Raw genomic sequence first — 12,176 nt, 5'->3', positions numbered from 1 at the left:
TCCAAATTTCTGGGATTTATTTGTGACATTGGATAATTTTCATTGCATCGAAGATTCAGAAATATTAAGTGAAATAAAGATTTCGTAAGATTACGTACGAAATAAATCACAGATTGCTACTTTGTATTTTATTTCCACTTTAAATAACATTTTTTTAATTTCATCTGTATTATAACTACACCCAAAGTTATACCCTTTGTTATTTTTTAATAAAAATTACTACAATTTAAAACTACTATCTGTAGGATTTGTTTTTGTTCGATTATACATGTATGTATGTGGCTGCAATATATTCCACGATGAAAAATTTAATTCAATAGTAGTCCAATAAAATTGGAACGTTAGCAAAACGTGCTGTATGCATCGCATCGGCATTGAACACAATCGAATACCACTTACGATTCTTCAATCGCACTCATTGATTGGTGAAAATAAAATGAAATCCATCAATTTTATTCACATCTTTAACAACGTGTGTTCATTTTTTACTAAAACCTAGGAATTTATACTTCTTTACAGTTTCACTCTCTTTGATAAAAATACATTTTCCAATATGTTGTAACAGGCTTTCGTTTCGAAACGTGTTTTTCGACCATGTTTTCAATTAGTTGGAAATTTATTGAAAGTTCTAAAATCACGGTATTATATAATCATAGGTATTACAGAAATGGATTAACGATGAGACTGTAGATGTTTCTGCAAATTTCAATACCTATGAACTCGACTACAAAAATAGAATCTAAACAGAGATTCGCTTCGTCCACTAAGTATCTTTGCGAATATTTTACTTTATATATGTTACATATTTTACATTTTACGTCCATTCTGTAGATTTTTGTCTATTAGATTTCTCATAAATACATTAACACATATATATACTGGTCACGACAGTCATTCAAGACGCTTTTACTATATTCTTCTGAATTATTTCTTCTGAAAGAAATTTCTATAAAGTCGAATGAATTTATTTAATTGACGTGGAATTACACAAGAGATTATAACATTTTCCTGCTATTCTGATAACAGTGTATCGCCATTAATCGTTAAAAGGTAAATGCGAAAGCAGAAATGCAACGTTTCTCGAATGAAGAAACAGGAAAGCATAAATATCATTGCAATTTAATATTCCTACCTTTAATCCTATATATATGATCTTCCGCGATATCAAGTAATTATCTGAATATCGAAGAATTTATACGATATCCTATCGCGAAAATCCGTTTCATGAAACAATTCGTTAAATTCAATTCATTATACGATGCACGAATTTGGGTCCGAAATAAAGCGATTGAACGGTCGATCGGTCCAGTCATCACTTTTACCTTTTATCATATTGATAGGCCGTGCCGACAATTATCTTTTCGTTTGAAATTTGCGATGAAGCGTGTGCATCGATAGCCAGGCGAAACTCGTACTCGTATCAATTGGCCCCTGCGATCTGGCAAAGCGCTCGTTTCATCCCCCATACCCAATTTACTAAAAGCAATGAATTTTTACCATACGCGGTATTACGTGGTTATTTACAAAATGCGCGCACGCGAACGCTTTTCAATGAGAGAGAGAGAGAGAGAGAGAAAGAGAGAAGATCGTCAATTCGAAATGGTCGTCCAGCGAAAGTAATGAATTTTTATTGGGCCTCTCGCGCCGCCCGTTTTACAGGGACCGTATCGACGCAAGAGGCTTTTTCATCGTGAAATCATTAGCAGAGATTCCCCGTTTACCAAGGGCGATGCATTTTTACGAGACGTGACGTCACCGGTTTGCGAAAGACAGGCAACATCGTGGCGGTTAAACGACCGACCAAACGATTCGCCGTGTTGTCCCGGCCTGCTCGGCAACGCGATACTTTTATTTTTAATTGGGTTACTCAAACTAATTAATTCTCGGCCCAACCTCTCATTAATGCGACAGAGAAATTAACGACGGGAAAAAAAGAGCCATTGACGTTCCGAGTAGAAAAGTCGGTAATTTATGGTCCGCGTAAATGCTCGCCGTGTGTAAAATACTTTTTACGCCTGACCCCTCTCCCCCTCTCCGCTTCCTCTTTCAACCCATCCTCCTGTCTGCGACCATGAATTTTTCAAAAACTCCGTTGATCGAAGCCGATTGATTGGCTTCGTTGTTCATGGTCACGCGCCACAGATATCCTTGATTTTTATGTGTAATTTCTTTTTAATTCGAAGTACCGTGCGAATATGAAGTACCTGGACTATGTTTGGCGACGATAAACTTTAAGAGAAAACTTTTTTTTTTGCAGGGAATTCAGGGATTTGGGAAATTTCAGGGATTTAAATTGTACAGGATCCGATGAAATGTTTTAATATTTCGACTTCGTAAATTCTTAAGCCGATAATAAGGATTTTAAGATATCATTAAACGGTTTGTACATGCACGTGCATATGTAGTGCCTCGATATAACTTTACACAATGTAAAAGTTACGAGTGCAACCGGAAATATTTGATGCTACACTGTGACAGAGAAAATATTCAATGTCACAATTTTAAAAGACACTGCATAAAATTGTTACGTCAGTTACGTATTGCATTCTTGAAATCACGTTGTTGCTATTTATAATTCAATATGCTAAATAAAAATTTCTACTTACCCCAACCGCGCGCCTGTTTGTAATTTTCTATTTTGACTTATCTACTTACGATTCTCCGTTTCACGTAAAACCAAACACGAATTGTCAAAGAAAATACCAATTCATTTAAATTGTACGATATAAGAGAAAACTTTTCCATTTGTAATTTTTCATTTATGACTTTCAAATCGTCAACGAAACCTATCCATTCAAATTATCCGAAGAAAGCTTTCCTCGATATCACAGTTTCCCACGTACGATAATTTCCTTCGACTCTACTAAATAATGAAAATCATCACAGACGGCACATTTCCTATCCTATATACCGCTTCAGAACCTAAGCGCTGAGTAGCGAACACCGGAAGTTAGGAAACACGTACTACGAACGTTTTCACCCCTTCGATGGTTCCCTTCGCCGCGCCGATAATAATTTCACCCCTCTATTCTTGAAACCCGTCTTCCTCGTTACAAGCACAGCACGTCATTTTTAATGAACGCGTCTGACGTTCGTTAGGAAAATTTGAAGCAAGCATGTCTTACCTCGTCTGCGTTCACCCTGAGGTAGCACGCCAACTCACACTAGCATCACGCACGAACCTCGCCGGGACGCACTAGAAACTCGCGAAAAAAGAAAGTTTGGCAGGTCGGGTGAAAAGGCACCCCCAATCGCGAGCAGGTACCCGGGTGATACACGAATGACTCGCTGGACGCGACTGACAGTACCGTGTTGCTCCACGTGGGCTCCAAGCTCCAACCACCCCGTGAAACCTACACAGTCGCGTGACGGATCATACACGAGCGTAACGCACACCGACGAACTGGTAACGGGAGGGGGCTGTGATCATGCGCACTCCTGCAGCTTCCTTGGATTCGAACTTCCACTCTCTTTCTCTTTTTCTTGTTAAACGCGTAATTAGCAGCATTTCGCGGCTACGCTGCCCGATAATCGGTTATGGAATGCAATCGCTACCGGTTGATGCTTCTACCGCGTCTGCCCCTGCTTCCGCTTCTACAACGAACGTTCCTTGCTTTCCAATGACTGTCCTGACTAACTCGCGATCGAGGGATGAAATGATTGTTTGGTCCTTCGTACTTCGAAACATCCGCGAGAACTTGGTTCGAATGTCACTTTAGGTTTTCAGGATCTTCGAGAATTATTATTTTATTCGAAGTAACAATTTCTAACAGATTTTCGAAGTTCCTCGTCTTATTCACCTCGAACTTCTTTGATAGGATTTAGATCAAGAAACTGTGAAAACGCCAATTCACTATACGTATTATCGTAACTCTTACATACAATTATAATAAATTTTAACTATGTACAATATATATATATACCGAATCGTAACTATACACGAATACAAAGTTCCCAACAAGCCGTATATATATATTTGGTGAAACTTCATTGATATCTATTCCCATTCCACTACCAGTCCACCTAACTTTTGTCCTCGACTATATATATATCTATCTGTTCATTATGCGCATAGTAAAATAAGCAATGCAGCCATCGTATATCAGAAACATGAAAGAAATTCTCATAAAAACGCCCTATCACTCTGTTAATAACAAATGCAAATTTCTAGCATTATAAAGAGATTTATAAAACTCGGACGATGGCGGGCACGTTGGTTGCACCAAAGATACGGTAATGAATCGCTTCTCAATAAGCTGCAAGTTGGTTACGATGTTGCTAATTAAGTCATCCGTTATCATTTTTATCGTTTGGTGTACTCGGAGGAATTTCCAGCTCGCAATCGAGCTTGATAAAGATCGTGAAAAGGGAAACGGTGAAGGAACGACGTCAGAACGGAGTCGGCCGGCCTTAATCAGGAAATTAATCTCCGTTTCAGAGTGAGCTTGTTACTAACGTTCGACGGCTTGGCATTTCGTTAGCCACAAATTACGCAACCTCGACATTCGATGCTGGCCTCCAGAAACACCGATCGCGAACAACACGTGATTTATGCACCTCGAAGATCCTGATAATAAAATTCTAATTACGTTCCGCAGGTACTGTGTCTCGACGTAATTCGATTAATTAGAATGGTTCTCGTGTGTTACCGACGACCGATGTATATTCGATGCTCGTTCTCCGTTTTCTTCAACCAGCCATGTGAAAGTAATACCCATCAGGATGTGTCAATTATGAAAATTTATAACGTTCTGTTGAAATTGCAGCATGTATCGAAATTATATCAACATCATATTTATTCCACGTTACCATTCGCTCGCATATCGAATATTAACTCGAACATAACACGCACGCACAACTTAAAACACTTCAACGTAATTTTAACATTTGACACGTGTAATATGTTGATCAGGATATTCCATGGTAATTGTTCATCTTATTTTACAAAACGTCGTTACCATATTTTACAAGTACAGCGCGCTGCTACGCTTCCAGTCGATTGTACCAAATGAAAGATTTCGCTTTGTAAAGGTAAACGAACCATCGCAAAGATACGCAGTCAATTCTCAGTCAGCTAAAACAACGGCACGTCTCGCTATTTTGAAGAAAAATTCGCTGCAATTACTCCGACAAAAGGGGGCATTGGCGCGGATGATCGAATACTGGTCTAGTCATTGAGCTAGTCCTTCTGAAACGAGGAGCCAAAGGAGGAAGGCAACGAATGTGTCAGTGTTTTAGGGGTTCCATGGGAAGTCGCTAATTATCGAGGTTTGTCCGAGTCGTTACAGTAGTTATCGGACTGCTTCTTTTACCTTCAACAGACTTCCATCTCTTCGACTATCCGCACCCTTTTGCAGCAGCGTGGTTCGGGTCTGCATTCAGAGCAGCCACGCGAAACGAGAAAGGCCACGGTTTCTGTCTCAAGCGTGTTAATTAGACAGGCCTTTGTTTCCTCAGAAGGAACCCGAACGAGGCAAATATGAACGATAAAGCGACCCTTGAATTTTGTCTGTCGCTTGATATCGCGGCGGCCGCCGCGCGAATTATTTATGCCGCGGGATTGTACGAAAGTTTCATAAGGGGAATCAGTCAGCATTTTCGATTCCATTGCTCGTCTAACGATGACATTTCAACAACAACAAAATTTTCTTTTCATAGTGATTCAGAGTTATAGGACTTCATAATAAATAGTAAGTCGTCGATAGAATAGATAGAAGAGAAAACATAAAAATTATAAAAAAAAAATAGCTTATAATTATGTGTTAACAAGATCTGGAAAAATACCTCCTTCCATTCGGTCAAATAAGGAAATACAATACTATCTGATAATATAATCTTTAATAGTTTTTAGATTTGATAAATATAAGAATAATAGTTTTACCTTGTTACATTGCTCGTAAAAATTCTAAATGTTTTGGATAACACACGATATATTCACATCGTAAATGATCAAATATTTTGGATGCCATCGTAGGTATCCACCTTCCTCTAGAAAAATCGTAACACGTAAGACTTTTTCGTGTAGATACGATTATCTTGTACGAGAAGAAGAAACATTGATGCTCTAAATGCTGTTCTTTGAAATAACGAAGATTGTCTAGGTACTTTACTGTAGAAACATACTTACATGTCTCTGCTCAAATAATTTTTATGACTAAATAACGTTTTAATTCAGGATGTTGAGTAATTTACAGACTTAAAAAATCAACAATTTTTTTAGATAATAAACATCAATAATATGAGAACATAATGAGAACATATATCGAGAGTATAAACTGATATCGTCAAATACTCTATGACGTGACGAACAATTAGTGCACGTCGATGCTTCGAACAGGAAGAATTGATAACATTTCCAATTAATCGACACCGCGTCAATTATGCACCAGGTCACGAGTAATTTTTGTTTCGCCGGAATATGCATATTTGGATAAAGTAGATAATGAAGATAAAGTTTCAACGGTAACGAGCGTACCATTAACGAGCGGGCCGCAAAGACCGAAATGGGAATATGAAAATGTGAAATGACATATGAACGAGTGAAATATGAAACATTGTTAGTTTTGTCTAGACATTAGTTTCCAAGTTCGTGGTTTTAAATGTCACTTTTCGAGCACACGAACGAGTTAGATAACGAATATTATGAAAAAAATAAGAATTTAATCATCTTGATATTTAGAGCAACTAATAAGCTAATTATGAAGTTTAATCGACGTATCTTCAATTTTCCACGCATTCCTTGGGTCAAGGCCGAGTTAAGTAGAAGTGCTTTATGACTTAGTTAGAAACAATTACATGAATAAACTTAACGATGAAATGGAGCGACTAAGAATATACTCATCTAAAAGCATTGACTTTATAAAGGGAGAAAGCAAATATGAATAATCCCTACTTGTACAGAAGAAGTCCGATTTCTGTGAAAACGGGAGAAGCAATAATGGAACACTAAGACACTGTAAGGAACAATCTTAGGAGAAGCTCGAGATCGCGTTTAAATTATCGACGTTTACGTGCAATATCTTTTGAATTCGTATAGTTCGAATTTGCAGTGTCCTTTTTACATTTAAATGTTTACATGTGCTCGAAGGAAAAAATCCTGCCATTGAGAACTGAAAATACTAATTTTAATTTTAATACTAATATTGATAAAAGAAGATTCCATTTATTATTATTATAATTTGGATAAAATCACACTGTATATTGAATTTTTATTATGTTCACTTAAGTTTTTAAATGTTTGTCTTAAACATAAGATTAAAAGATGTAAAATTATACTTCTCTCTACGTTTAATATTACTTTCAAGAGTAGCACACATAATAATAAAAATCTGCGTGATGAAAATGTTTTAAGGAAAATGTAGAAATTTAATTCTCTGTTGTATTACGTTAAGAGCATGTCATAAGATGATTAAAATTCTTTTTTACCTCTGCTTTAATATCTAACGCCTTTGTTTCAAGAATCCCATTTACTACCGCTGTTGTTGCTCTCATTCAAAAAATAGTTCCTAGTTTACTGTTGCGAGCAGAAAATATCCGGGCTAAAGATGAGAAAAAAAAGAAAGGATGAAAATATCCATTTGCCAAGTTTCCCGGAAATGGAGAACGAAATCGAGTTTCGGTTTATGTTGTTGCTTCGTGCTCGGATAAAATTAATCAAAACAGGATATTTCTGATTAAATACACGCAATCACATTAAAAATTAATAGCTTTGACACCTGCAACTAAATAACAGGACGTATACAAATCGCATTATTCATACAATAATTATTTATATAATAGGTACATACTATTTAACATATGCATATCCTCGACAATTTGTAACAAATTCAATATTCCTGCAATAAGAAACAGAAGTGGAACAATGCTCCCATTATATTGAAATGAAGACGCGAAGCTGTTAGAAACTTAAGCGTCCTTATCTGAATAAACTTCGAATAAACGTATACCCGTTTGCATGCATTCAAATTAACAAACTTATAAATATTAACTTGTATAAATATACATATACTTATACATATATTTTACAATTTACTATGTTTATCACTATGAATATGCATCCACTTATCCACTTGTTCTTTGAACTAGGCAGGATAAGCGATAAAAGATTATTAATATTTGATAGAACTTTTTTTCCATCCTCATAGTGTTTCGCATACAAGTTCACAAACATGTATTCTCTACTCCAATTGACAATTTAACGATAGTATATTCTAATTTTATTACGTGGCATATTGCACTTAATCATACGTAGCTACATGCCGCGTGTTTTGCATAATATTAGAGAAAGCGGCGTTCAGCTGCACGAAAGGGTACTCAGATATTACGTCACAATGCTGGTGAAGTCTCAATTCTGCGATTCAGTGTTCGGTCTTTCTCGTTTCCCTTGGCTCGTTCCTCCCTCGCTCTTTCCCTTTATCCCCGCGTTGCGTCTAAGGTTTGTGCAGGCTGAGGTCTGACTGAGCCTACCATCAAACTCCTCCTCAAGAGCAAGCTAGATGTTTACATTTCAATTATCCGACGCCTCGTTCGTGCCATTATTAGTATTTGCATGATTTAGTAGCTGAAGAAGCATGCCTTCCTACGTCTAGAGCTATCTCTACGTCGGCAATTATCGGAATACAATTCGATGGGATTTGTACCTGTCTAGAGTTGCGTCTGTGCAATACGTACGTATAGCTACCACGTGAGTGCGTGTACGTTCTTCCAATCTAAATTTCGGAGATTAAAATTGTATATACTGAAAGTAGAAACACTATCAGCTCTTGAAATAGTATTAAAGTAGTATTATACGTATTATAATGGTATTAGTATTACATGTATAATGTATCCTTCTTTGCATACATTATACGTATAAGTTTAATTAGAATTAAAATAACATATGATACATGTGAGCAAGATGAATATGCTTTTTATCTCAATAACATGAAATATTATATTATTGTATAAATTATTATATATTACGAGAATGAATATTACATCAATAACATGAATTAGTATTAACTTGAAATAACCGGAGATTTTCAGTAATTGCAAAAATAAAAGTTTTTAAAATTAAATTAAATATATAATCTAGAAAGTGTTAAAACACATATTTGTAGGAAGAGAGATATAAATTTTATACCACTCCATGTTATAACTACTTTTTGTTTATGTTATTTCAGACATACCTTTGCTTGGAACGTTATGTATTCTTTAAATATCCATTAGATTTTTGCGAATATTCCATTCTACAGCATAATAATGTTAATTTCGGAATAAATAATATATAAATATTTCACAGGAATTATGAAAATACCTCTGCTTGTATGCTGGCTATGTATACATAATGGCTTGCGTGAAATGTAATAATATGACACTTATGCGTATGGCGACATTAAATATTATAATATGAAATTTACATACATGCATACATATATGATTACATTAAGAATTAAAGTGTGACGTATAATTTCTACTTTATGTATGCTTACACACAGCATGTATTAAATTATTAGACGTGATTTATGGTCTATCGTATTTTCACGAAATATATATCATCGTTATTTGTTGTTAATATTCTACTTTGAAATACCACATATGTAGAACATATTTCTCTGTTATAAATTGTTAAGTTTTTCTAGAAATTACGGTTTTTCTAGGTTTTCTAAATAATGTTATAGCAGACAGAGTTTAATATAAAAAGTCCAAAGGTAAACTGCTCATGTTTACATTTATAGGTACTTTCATTTTTACCACTATATTTTTCCGCAATTATATTCTTTTTCCTAATTCTATCATTTAATATGAGAGGAATTTGCCTCTTCAAAATTAGATATAATTTAAACAAAGGGATTTATTATTTTCCTTTATCCATAAATTCTTGTAATGAAACTTTACAAATTGACGAAATGATATTAAGATGGAGAGATTCGCTTCATCCGATTTCCTTCTTTAGAATCGTTCAACGAAATTTGAATTCGTTAGTCTATCTTTAATCGATTAATCGGCCGGGCAATTCAAGGATCTTCCAGAGTGGTAGGCAAATGAAGGTGAACAAGGAACCATAAGAAAGGGACGACAGAAATGAAAAGAATCTCTCTTTAGGGAGAAGAAAAACTCGGAAAACGAAACCCCGGTGTAATATTCCGGGAAATTCCACAAATCGATGGAAGAAACGGAAACGAGCGAAAGGGAAAAACAAAGAAGGATGGAAGAAAACGGCGAGTGGAGGGGAGGAAAAGTGGAACATTTCTGTGCTCGTTAAAACGCGCAGCTTCAGCATCCACTGGAAACCGGAAGAAAGAAAGCCTCTCTCATTGCGGAACGTGACCCGTTTCATCTTCGATTTTTCATACAATAACTATTGCTTCGTTTCTTTTCAAAAACCTCCTTTTTCCATCTCATTTCTTCTGCTTTTTTTTCTTATGAAATGCAAAGTCGAGCAACAGTTGCGCGACGAAGAAATCGGTAGAATCAATTTCAAACGTTACGTCATTTACCTTTTAATTCGCAGTTATATGTAACTGTCCTAAAAACTTGACCAATAGAACGAACCACTCAATTCGAATATACTTTTTATATTTCTTACTAATATGTTAACGTTATCATTATTTTATATTCTGTACCATCGCCTTAATTAACATCTGTTAAGCGCTTCACATATTTGCATACATCTCACGATCCTTTTTTGTATTACAATATTAATTTCAAGCTACTTTTCAAACTGACGTTTGATTTAATACTAACGTCGCTATTAAATTACCAAAGAAATAACTGTATAATTAACAAAATAACGTTAGTTGAATATGAGCTTGAAATTAAAATCTTGTGAATAATGTGAATGTGTTATTAATGTGATCGCATTACCGATTTTTAAGATTTTTTTTTCAACAATATATTTCGATCCAGTGATTCCTTCTACGTTAAATCGATTTGAGATAAAAGCTTTATCTCGCAATTAAATTAAATTCAAAATTTAATCAGAAATTTGACGTATCTTCCCTCCACAGAAGCAATTCTCGTACTGACAATGAGACACACATTCAACGAAGTATTTATATTTTCTTGTTTTAATCTTTGATAAGGATATATAATAGCCTTATTATTTACCACTTAAAGAATTATACAGCTTAATTGTATGATAAACGTCGCATCATCTAAATACCTTTTTTTTGAAAGTTCAAGAAACGCGAAAACAAATTGAAAGAACATCCTTTGTTCTAATGCTCGATTCTAAAATCAAATCTATGGTATTGCTTTCAAGCGAACAAAACGTTTACTTAGAATGAATTGTACTTAGCTTAATAAAATCTTGTTCGGTTGTACTCGATTCCACCGTACATATTCCACAAATGATCGATGTACTATCCTTAACAAAAAGATTTACCGTGCAAACGTAGCTTCTTTCACGGAACATTTCGCGATTTCATCCAACATGTACTTTCATCTTAGGGCGTTACAAATACGTGTAGCATTTTATTCACAGGCTTGTCAACGTCCAAAATATCGCGAATAATCATAAATATGGATCAAGCGAATATATTACGGCGCGGTATGAAAGAAATCTATCGTTTACGCTACATCAATCATTTCGATGCAACGTAAAACATCAATAATATTTCTATTATAATAACGTGATTTACATTCGGATGAGCATTTAAAACACATGACGTGAATATTAATTGCTCGCATATATTTATGAAACTGCATCGTTCAATTATCGATGCTCAGCCAGTCGCGAGCAGTCGATAAAATAAACCATATTATATGATTACGTACGACAATACGCAAAGTTATAAATTTTATTTTTAGCTAGGCATTTAATCGTTTTATTCAAATTGCAAAATACCTCATTTATGTACTTAATTCGGAACGATGCTATTAGAAATACAAATAATTCACAAATAAAATGTATATTAAAAATTTATACAATTACGAACTTACATTTTACAGAGCATTTTAAAGTACTATATGGACACGCTTTTATCCTACTTTTATGAAAAATGGAAAATCGTCTAGCTTCCATTATGTCGTTTTATCCGCTTTACGGTTTACTGGTAAATAAAATGTGTGAATTATATCGGATGCATAAGATCTATATACGAAATTTATTTCCTATCCTATACATTATTTTCTCTTGATTGTTATCCACGCAATGTCATACTCGAAATTGTCAGAGAAACAAGTGATAGAGAGCC

At 35.1% G+C, this 12,176-nt stretch overlaps 1 protein-coding gene across 5 annotated transcripts in view; it reads right to left on the bottom strand.

The window, feature by feature from the left end:
* The window catches only part of LOC126867304 (EGFR adapter protein-like), a 275,154-nt gene that overhangs the window by 192,273 nt on the left and 70,705 nt on the right, over positions 1–12,176 (bottom strand). For 2 of the 5 annotated variants that reach the window (XM_050621623.1, XM_050621624.1), the window contains exon 1: positions 3,126–3,342. The exons of the other annotated variants lie outside the window; for them this stretch is intronic. The gene's annotated coding sequence lies outside the window, so the exon portion shown is untranslated. Of the gene's footprint in view, positions 1–3,125; positions 3,343–12,176 lie in introns of those variants that run through there. 5 annotated transcript variants of the gene reach the window in all.

The sequence above is a fragment of the Bombus huntii genome, chromosome 7 (assembly GCF_024542735.1).
Source record: "Bombus huntii isolate Logan2020A chromosome 7, iyBomHunt1.1, whole genome shotgun sequence".
NCBI lineage: Eukaryota > Metazoa > Arthropoda > Insecta > Hymenoptera > Apidae > Bombus > Bombus huntii.
Note: the sequence above shows the minus strand (reverse complement) of the source record. Positions and strands in the feature narration are given on the sequence as shown.